This window comes from Bombina bombina, chromosome 1 (assembly GCF_027579735.1).
Source record: "Bombina bombina isolate aBomBom1 chromosome 1, aBomBom1.pri, whole genome shotgun sequence".
Taxonomy (NCBI): Eukaryota; Metazoa; Chordata; class Amphibia; order Anura; family Bombinatoridae; genus Bombina; species Bombina bombina.
In genome coordinates, this window is record NC_069499.1 from 983,775,850 (window position 1) to 983,787,449 (window position 11,600).

The following is an 11,600-nucleotide window of genomic DNA, read 5'->3' on the forward strand; positions in this document are numbered from 1 at the left end:
ACAGGCTAGCAGATTTCTTGACCTATACCTGCGGGACATAGTGACCTCACTCTCTTCCTATACCAGGGACACAATGGATATCCTTGGAAAAATTAACGACATAACTGTAGACGCACAAACATTGTTAATAACATGTGACGTTGAGTCACTTTATACGTCTATAAAACATAATAAAGGCTGTGATGCGGTTAAATACTTTCTGGATATGCAATCAAATGAGAAAAAAGAACGTAATGATTTCATAAGCAGTTTATTACAATTTGTCTTAAAACACAATTACTTTGTATTTAACGATAGATTTTACCTACAAGTACAAAGGACCGCAATGGGTTCAAGCTGTGCCCCCACATATGCGAACATCTATTTGGGGTGGTGGGAGCGTGAAACAATATTTGGAGATGACATGTCCCAATACACAAAATACATAAGCATGTGGAATCGCTACATAGATGATTTGTTCATCATTTGGACAGGGAGTGTCAACGAATTTAAAGAGTTCATATCATTATTAAACAATAATGACCTTAACCTGAAACTAACCTACAATATAAGTGAATCAAAAGTAGAATTTCTTGACATTATGATCTATAAGGATGAGACTAACACACTAAAGACAGATCTATACAGGAAAAAGACAGCAACAAATTATTTATTACAATATGACAGCTGTCATACCACACAAACAAAAAGAGCAATCCCTACGGGAGAATTCCTGAGAATCAGGAGAAATTGCACAGATGAATCGTTTTTTCTACAAAGAGCTAAAGAACTTAAAATTACGTCTAAGGGAGAGAGGGTACATGCGAAAAACGATAAGATTGGCATTACAACTTTCCAAAAGAACCTCTAGAGACTCCTTACTGTTACCGAAAAAGAGCACAAACTCTGAAAATATTGTGAGGTTTGTAACGACCTATAACTCAGAACATCAACACATTTATGAAATACTTAATAGACATGCCAACATTCTGAAATCCGATCCAATTTTGGCCAATAGCATTGGGGATAGGATTAATACTAGTTGGCGCAGAGCACCAACAATAGGGAACAAACTGGTACAGAGCCACTTCGTTAAGAAGAAACCTAGCAATAAAAGACTATGCGGAACATATGCTTGTGGCTCATGCAGTTTCTGTGAATATATTCATGATGAAAGAGAGTTCTCTACTCGAACTGGAACCAAACGGATGTTTGGTTTCGCTAATTGTAGGACAAGAAATGTAGTTTATTGTCTCCGATGCAAATGTGGCATGAGATACGTGGGGATTACGACTCGAGAACTACGCACCAGAATAGGTGAACATATCAATAGTATTAAAAACTGTGTGACGGATATAGGCAAGAACAAAACACTAACTCCTGTAGCGAGACATTATTTGAAAAGACATGGTACCAGACCACGTCTGAAAGTATCTGTATTACAGGTAATAAAACCTGGCATAAGGGGAGGTGACATTGAACAAATGCTACTTCAATCTGAATGCCGCTTGATCTTTTGGCTCAATACCCTGATACCGAATGGACTTAACGAACAAGATGGCTTTTCAGCATTTCTATAAGATGTGTCGTATTACTTAGGGTTCATTAAAAGAATCCTGATAAATCTTAGTACTACCACAATTTTGGCAATGTGAAATTTCATATATTTATATGTACAGACCTTTGAAGACAAACAAATAGCCTTATTTTCATGAATTTATATTAAATTGACCTTTGGTTCTCTGTAAATACATTCAAGTATAACTCTGTGGTTTGGAACTTATTTGCTCATAATAACAGTCTTAACCGTTCCCTAATACACTCGGTATGTTTTGTGAGATATACTGATTTCTACTTTTTCTGAATAATTTGTCAAAATAATACAAATTGTGAACAAGAGTGCATTAATCTTCTAATATACTTCATATTGTGGGACATATTGCCACCATTGTTTTTGATTCGCTCATAGCAATAATATATGGTCTTCCTAGTAGATCACTGGTCACTGTGGGAACTAAACCTATTAGTACATTATCCACACATAGTTTACAGCAAATTTAAGAAAAACTGTATATCTTCATAATAGCTGATGCTTTTTGAATAATAACAACATACTTTCAGAGCTTAACGTAATTGAATGCATGCTTTTGTTTATAACAATATAATTTCTCTACATAATCAAAGATATGAGTATATCAATTCCGGTAAAGAAATGAGAACAAAGATACATCTTAAGAGATTGTGAATTGCAAAGTATAATTTGACTAAATACCGTTACTTTGATCTATTTGCATGACTTGATGGGATCTGAGGAACAACATAAAACTCATGAAATTCTAATGTCATTGTGACTCTAATTAAGTATAGCTTAAACGTCCTGATACAGGAGATCGAAGTCTCATAACTCTCAGCAGTATTTACTTTGATCGCCATGGTAACGTGTAACACGTCACGTTGACTAGATCAGACGAGGAATTCCTGACCGATAGCGGTACATTGCAATGATAGACACTAAACTTTCCAAGTTCAATAAGTATCAGGATTTTGCAACTCAATCAAATATGTTATTTTATTGAAAGGTCATACATACGCTCCACAATATTTATACATAAGGGGAGGATACTCATTTAAACAGCGGACCATATACTGTTGCCCTAATTGATCCGAATTCTGAAATTGTCCTCAGTATTTTGATACACTCTGTGATCTAACTACGAATTAACCTTTGATCACGATGAATATGTAGTTATAAGACATAGTCCATTCCCTGACTTACTCAAATGTGTTATTTTATTGAAAGTCTATGCAGACGCTCCACAACATATATGCATAAGGGGAGGAATCTTACTTAAATAACGGATCATATTTTGTTACCCCAATTGATCTGAATTCTAAATTGTCCCCATTGTTCTGACATACTATGTGAATTAACTACGACCTAACCTTTGATTACGTTGAATATTAAGTTATAACGCAAAGTTTGTGTATGGAGGTTGCCTTGACAACTGACTTATGTCGTTATGACGCGGACATGTGACTAACTTCTAACCAATGACGGAGGATCTCACACGATAGGCCTATTTGAGAGGTGTGTGTTTGAAACAAACTCCAATTGGTGGAACACGATAGAAATACCAGGCTAATGACCAGACTCTGGTTAGCCTCTGAGAAAGCCGTGCTAGCGGCAAAATGCGCATCAGGCGTTGTCTGTGCGTGTGAGACCACTAATTGCTTATTTCCCAGGAACTCTTATTTGATAAACTTAGGCACTTGCCTTCTTATATTTGAATCTATCAGCCATTCAGCCTTGCTCTTGCTCCCTATGCTAGTATTGCACAGTATAGGTAATGTTGTTGGGGTCAATCCCCTTTTGTAGATAAGTTTCAGTGCAATCCGTGCATTTTCGTGAGTTTCAAGCTGGACTGGATGTCTAAATAATTATCCTGGTGTTAATTTTGTCCCTGTGTCTCACACAAGCAGCCCATATTTTTCTGTTTTTATTCTAAGTTTTAAATGTTTGTTCTAACAATTATTCTATATAATACACCTTTGGTACACCTTGCTAATTTTATTTGTGATTAGTAAAAGTTAGGTTTTATTTCACAACCAGTTTCTGACACTGACCCGGTTTCATATATCACAGCTGCTCTATGGTACTATGTGAGTGCTGGGTACTGTCAACTTTTCTCTTGTTTATCCCTATTTACAACAGACAGTCAGCACCCCCCTTCCCTGTATTTATTACCAGCTTAGCAAACTGGTTCAGAAAAATAATGTACTGACAAATTGATATGGGTATATATTACATTTGAAGGGGCCTATTATTTAAGATATTACACCGTTTCATTATATTTAAACGATTAAATGAGTACCATTAAATTGGGTAATAATAACTACTATTCAGCTGCCCATTTGGTTAATTCCAAAAGCGAGCACTAAAAAAGCACTTTGAGTCCCACTAGGAGAAAGGCGCTATATAAATACTAGTTCATATTATTATACAATGACAAGTGTTTGTAATAAGATACACAAACATAACAGACTATACAGATCTAGTACATGAGGAAGAAGGTCCTGTTCAAAAGAGCTTAGAGTCTACAGGTTGAGGGTGCAGAGACATAGGGTTTGGGATAGCCCCTTTTTTAAAAACCCAGAATCTCCTCTTTAAAATAAATGGTCAGGTGATTAATGTGGTAATATTGATCAACTAGCAGAAGTTTAGGGGGAAAAACCCATAAAATATAATTTTTCACACATTTTGTTGCACAGTTCATGATATATTTATAAAATAACATTACAGTTTCAATCTGTTGGGTCTGCTGTAAAACACAATATGTGTGGGTTTCTCACATAAAAATGGCCTACGAGGTCTGGGTGTCCCAGACATTGATTTCTACCGAAGGTCCATATTTCTGCAAAGAATTATTGATTGGAGAATACACAAAGACCATACGAGATGGATTATACTAGAAGAGAATCAAAATTTAAACCTTAACCTCCCTTCTATTTGCTGGCAGCCAAAATTTCAAACCCTATATAGACAGATCAGTAATCCAATTACTCAGGAAACATTAAAAATATGGGATAATACCACTAAGATAAACCCGTACATTTCTTCATGCCCAGGTCCCCTGTCATCAATCCTTCAGTGAATTATCTGCATTGTCACTAAATAGAAATACAGAGGCTTACATTGCTAATAGAGAGGTCTCAATTATGCACCTTACTACCAATGAACAGATGTGTTCACAAGAACAGCTGATTGACAGGGGTCACACCTGGGCCTCCAATTGGTTCCCTTACAGGAGAGTTCACCACTTTGTCACAACCTACCAACATTACATAAACATGTCTCGCTCGCTAACCAACATTGAAAAATTGTTTACCTCCACGCCTCCCATTAAACATAGTCTCTCACACATCTACAATATTATCACTCAAACATCACCAGGCAATCTGCTGCGCTCCATTGAGGTGTGGGAGGGTGAGCTGGGGGTGATTATCACACCCCTAACAGCAACTAACATTTTTCACAACACAAAATCTGCCTCTTCATCTGCCTCCATCAAGAAGATAAATTACAAAATACTACATTGTTGGTATTTGACCCCTAAGAGGCTTCATAAACTGTTTCCAAAAACTAATAACCGTTGCGGACACGTAGGTAGTAACATCATATGTGGTGGTGGTGCTCTCAGATAAATACTCTGTGGCAAAATGTAATTGAAGAAGTAAAAGGCATCTTTCAAATTCTCCTTCCACTAGACCCTCTAGTGTGGTTGTTAAATAAGTCAATTAAACTACCCCAGGGCCATTTCAGACCTTTATTAAAAATTATGATAAACAGCGCAAAGGTTCTTATAGCACAAAACTGGAGATCCACTGAAGTTCCTTCCCTAAAAGTTCCTTCCCTAAAATTATGGCGTAATAAAGTTACAAATTTGATTGAACTAGAAGAATATGGGTCATATTTATCAGGCAAAAGAGAACAATTTATTGAGCAGCAAAACACATGGGATTAATATCTTAAAAACATAGCACTCTAGGTTTCCTCTTGACCAATGTTTTGTTTAGTTTGGATTACAATTTATTCTGGTTTAGTTCATATCTGGGTACATTTAATATATAATTCTGAAGGTATCACAATAATTATAATATTATCGGCATTGAGACACTAATATTATTGTTTGACTTATTTCTGTAAAAACCTTAAAATAAGAATCCAGGATACATGTTTATGTACATGATTACTTTTAGTCATACATTTGCATTTTATGTAAACAACCAAGTGAATGTAACCTATCATTTTTGTGTTACTGTGCATCCTTCTGTATATTGGATTCTTAATCAAAAGACTTTGAAAAAGAAAAAAAAATGGCCTACAGTGGGGATTAATGTGACCAGCACGTAAAAACTCCAAAACAGCTCAACACAGGGGTGGACATTGTTAAGTAGTTAAGGGGTTAACGGCAGCCATGTTTTTAGCTGGCTAAATGTAAAGAAATATGGTCTCGATAGAAAGTATTAACCTCTTGACCAATAAGACATTCTTCACAGTGGGTTGAGGTGCCCAGCCAGCTATTTGTTTAATGACAAATACAAAAACCGATCTTCAAATATAACAATCTATTGCTGGAATAACAGCATTCATACATCACTGTGATTGTAATAAGTCTATTGAAGCCCTCCATTGCCCTCTGCTGTACAAAAGTAGTAATTTACTTCACCTCTATACAGAGTGATACCCCTTTCCCTGTGAATTGAAAACTACAATCTTTAAAGGTTTGTTTGTGTATATTGATTAAAACTTTTAATATTTTTGCTTAACTTGTGCACAACTTTCCTATTATAACCAACAGGCTTGTACATTTATAGGCAAAAATTACTCCAGTTGTGCATTCTGGCATATCTCTATTTAAAATGTTCTGTTTTGCCAAGTTTCCATCTGGTTAACTCAGCTAAATTTTTAGTACATAAAAAGTTAGAAAATACACTATAGCCTTTGGTTAAACTATTTCAGAGCAGTTGGCTATTTTGGTTAAAGTGACACGCAAAAGTTAAACTTTTATGGCTCAGATAGAGTAGGGGTCACCAACCTTTCGGACCTCAGGGACCACTAAACTCACAATTTTGAATCCCATGGACCACTAACATTATTTTTTTTTTTTAAAAAGGTACAAACCTTTATAATGTGTATGTGTGTGTGTATATATATATATAACATAATTTATGTAAGAACTTACCTGATAAATTCATTTCTTTCATATTAACAAGAGTCCATGAGCTAGTGACGTATGGGATATACATTCCTACCAGGAGGGGCAAAGTTTCCCAAACCTTAAAATGCCTATAAATACACCCCTCACCACACCCACAAATCAGTTTAACGAATAGCCAAGAAGTGGGGTGATAAGAAAAAGTGCGAAGCATATAAAATAAGGAATTGGAATAATTGTGCTTTATACAAAAAAATCATAACCACCACAAAAAAGGGTGGGCCTCATGGACTCTTGTTAATATGAAAGAAATGAATTTATCAGGTAAGTTCTTACATAAATTATGTTTTCTTTCATGTAATTAACAAGAGTCCATGAGCTAGTGACGTATGGGATAATGACTACCCAAGATGTGGATCTTTCCACACAAGAGTCACTAGAGAGGGAGGGATAAAATAAAGACAGCCAATTCCTGCTGAAAATAATCCACACCCAAAATAAAGTTTAACAAAAAACATAAGCAGAAGATTCAAACTGAAACCGCTGCCTGAAGAACTTTTCTACCAAAAACTGCTTCAGAAGAAGAAAATACATCAAAATGGTAGAATTTAGTAAAAGTATGCAAAGAAGACCAAGTTGCTGCTTTGCAGATCTGGTCAACCGAAGCTTCATTCCTAAACGCCCAGGAAGTAGATACTGACCTAGTAGAATGAGCTGTAATTCTTTGAGGCGGAGTTTTACCCGACTCAACATAGGCAAGATGAATTAAAGATTTCAACCAAGATGCCAAAGAAATGGCAGAAGCTTTCTGGCCTTTCCTAGAACCGGAAAAGATAACAAATAGACTAGAAGTCTTACGGAAAGATTTCGTAGCTTCAACATAATATTTCAAAGCTCTAACAACATCCAAAGAATGCAATGATTTCTCCTTAGAATTCTTAGGATTAGGACATAATGAAGGAACCACAATTTCTCTACTAATGTTGTTGGAATTCACAACTTTAGGAAAAAATTCAAAAGAAGTTCGCAACACCGCCTTATCCTGATGAAAAATCAGAAAAGGAGACTCACACGAAAGAGCAGATAATTCAGAAACTCTTCTAGCAGAAGAGATGGCCAAAAGGAACAAAACTTTCCAAGAAAGTAATTTAATGTCCAATGAATGCATAGGTTCAAACGGAGGAGCTTGAAGAGCTCCCAGAACCAAATTCAAACTCCAAGGAGGAGAAATTGACTTAATGACAGGTTTTATACGTACCAAAGCTTGTACAAAACAATGAATATCAGGAAGAATAGCAATCTTTCTGTGAAAAAGAACAGAAAGAGCAGAGATTTGTCCTTTCAAAGAACTTGCGGACAAACCCTTATCCAAACCATCCTGAAGAAATTGTAAAATTCTCGGTATTCTAAAAGAATGCCAAGAAAAATGATGAGAAAGACACCATGAAATATAAGTCTTCCAGACTCTATAATATATCTCTCGAGATACAGATTTACGAGCCTGTAACATAGTATTAATCACGGAGTCAGAGAAACCTCTATGACCAAGAATCAAGCGTTCAATCTCCATACCTTTAAATTTAAGGATTTCAGATCCGAATGGAAAAAAGGACCTTGCGACAGAAGGTCTGGTCTTAACGGAAGAGTCCATGGCTGGCAAGATGCCATCCGGACAAGATCTGCATACCAAAACCTGTGAGGCCATGCCGGAGCTATTAGCAGAACAAACGAGCATTCCCTCAGAATCTTGGAGATTACTCTTGGAAGAAGAACTAGAGGCGGAAAGATATAGGCAGGATGATACTTCCAAGGAAGTGATAATGCATCCACTGCCTCCGCCTGAGGATCCCGGGATCTGGACAGATACCTGGGAAGTTTCTTGTTTAGATGAGAGGCCATCAGATCTATCTCTGGGAGCCCCCACAATTGAACAATCTGAAGAAATACCTCTGGGTGAAGAGACCATTCGCCCGGATGCAACGTTTGGCGACTGAGATAATCCGCTTCCCAATTGTCTACACCTGGGATATGAACCGCAGAGATTAGACAGGAGCTGGATTCCGCCCAAACCAAAATTCGAGATACTTCTTTCATAGCCAGAGGACTGTGAGTCCCTCCTTGATGATTGATGTATGCCACAGTTGTGACATTGTCTGTCTGAAAACAAATGAACGATTCTCTCTTCAGAAGAGGCCAAAACTGAAGAGCTCTGAAAATTGCACAGAGTTCCAAAATATTGATCGGTAATCTCACCTCCTGAGATTCCCAAACTCCTTGTGCCGTCAGAGATCCCCACACAGCTCCCCAACCTGTGAGACTTGCATCTGTTGAAATTACAGTCCAGGTCGGAAGAACAAAAGAAGCCCCCTGAATTAAACGATGGTGATTTGTCCACCACGTTAGAGAGTGTCGAACAATCGGTTCTAAAGATATTAATTGAGATATCTTCGTGTAATCCCTGCACCATTGGTTCAGCATACAGAGCTGAAGAGGTCGCATGTGAAAACGAGCAAAGGGGATCGCGTCCGATGCAGCAGTCATAAGACCTAGAATTTCCATGCATAAGGCTACCGAAGGGAATGATTGTGACTGAAGGTTTCGACAAGCTGTAATCAATTTTAGACGTCTCTTGTCTGTTAAAGACAGAGTCATGGACACTGAATCTATCTGGAAACCCAGAAAGGTTACCCTTGTTTGAGGAATCAAAGAACTTTTTGGTAAATTGATCCTCCAACCATGATCTTGAAGAAACAACACAAGTCGATTCGTATGAGACTCTGCTAAATGTAAAGACGGAGCAAGTACCAAGATATCGTCCAAATAAGGAAATACCACAATACCCTGTTCTCTGATTACAGACAGAAGGGCACCGAGAATCTTTGTGAAAATTCTTGGAGCTGTAGCAAGGCCAAACGGTAGAGCCACAAATTGGTAATGCTTGTCTAGAAAAGAGAATCTCAGGAACTGATAATGATCTGGATGAATCAGAATATGCAGATATGCATCCTGTAAATCTATTGTGGACATATAATTCCCTTGCTGAACAAAAGGCAATATAGTCCTTACAGTTACCATCTTGAACGTTGGTATCCTTACATAACGATTCAATAATTTTAGATCCAGAACTGGTCTGAAGGAATTCTCCTTCTTTGGTACAATGAAGAGATTTGAATAAAACCCCATCCCCTGTTCCGGAACTGGAACTGGCATAATTACTCCAGCCAACTCTAGATCTGAAACACAATTCAGAAATGCTTGAGCTTTCACTGGATTTACTGGGACATGGGAAAGAAAAAATCTCTTTGCAGGAGGTCTCATCTTGAAACCAATTCTGTACCCTTCTGAAACAATGTTCTGAATCCAAAGATTGTGAACAGATTTGATCCAAATTTCTTTGAAAAAACGTAACCTGCCCCCTACCAGCTGAACTGGAATGAGGGCCGTACCTTCATGTGAACTTAGAAGCAGGCTTTGCCTTTCTAGCAGGCTTGGATTTATTCCAGACTGGAGATGGTTTCCAAACTGAAACTGCTCCTGAGGACGAAGGATCAGGCTTTTGTTCTTTGTTGAAACGAAAGGAACGAAAACGATTGTTAGCCCTGTTTTTACCTTTAGATTTTTTATCCTGTGGTAAAAAAGTTCCTTTCCCACCAGTAACAGTTGAAATAATAGAATCCAACTGAGAACCAAATAATTTGTTTCCCTGGAAAGAAATGGAAAGTAGAGTTGATTTAGAAGCCATATCAGCATTCCAAGTCTTAAGCCATAAAGCTCTTCTGGCTAAGATAGCCAGAGACATAAATCTAACATCAACTCTAATAATATCAAAAATGGCATCACAGATGAAATTATTAGCATGCTGGAGAAGAATAATAATATCATGAGAATCACGATTTGTTACTTGTTGCGCTAGAGTTTCCAACCAAAAAGTTGAAGCTGCAGCAACATCAGCCAATGATATAGCAGGTCTAAGAAGATTACCTGAACATAGATAAGCTTTTCTTAGAAAAGATTCAATTTTTCTATCTAAAGGATCCTTAAACGAGGTACCATCTGACGTAGGAATGGTAGTACGTTTAGCAAGGGTAGAAATAGCCCCATCAACTTTAGGGATTTTGTCCCAAAATTCTAACCTGTCAGGCGGAACAGGATATAATTGCTTAAAACGTTTAGAAGGAGTAAATGAATTACCCAATTTATCCCATTCCTTAGCAATTACTGCAGAAATAGCATTAGGAACAGGAAAGACTTCTGGAATAACCGCAGGAGCTTTAAAAACCTTATCCAAACGTATAGAATTAGTATCAAGAGGACTAGAATCCTCTATTTCTAAAGCAATTAGTACTTCTTTAAGTAAAGAGCGAATAAATTCCATCTTAAATAAATATGAAGATTTATCAGCATCAATCTCTGAGACAGAATCCTCTGAACTAGAAGAGTCCAAAGAATCAGAATGATGGTGTTCATTTAAAAATTCATCTGTAGAGAGAGAAGATTTAAAAGACTTTTTACATTTACTAGAAGGAGAAATAACAGACAAAGCCTTCTTTATGGATTCAGAAACAAAATCTCTTATGTTATCAGGAACATTCTGCACCTTAGATGTTGAGGGAACTGCAACAGGCAATGGTACATCACTAAAGGAAATATTATCTGCTTTAACAAGTTTGTCATGACAATTAATACAAACAACAGCTGGAGAAATAGCTACCAAAAGTTTACAGCAGATACACTTAGCTTTGGTAGATCCAGCAGGCAGTGGTTTTCCTGTAGTATCTTCTGGCTCAGATGCAACGTGAGACATCTTGCAATATGTAAGAGAAAAAACAACATATAAAGCAAAATAGATCAAATTCCTTATAAGACAGTTTCAGGAATGGGAAAAAAATGCCAAACATCAAGCTT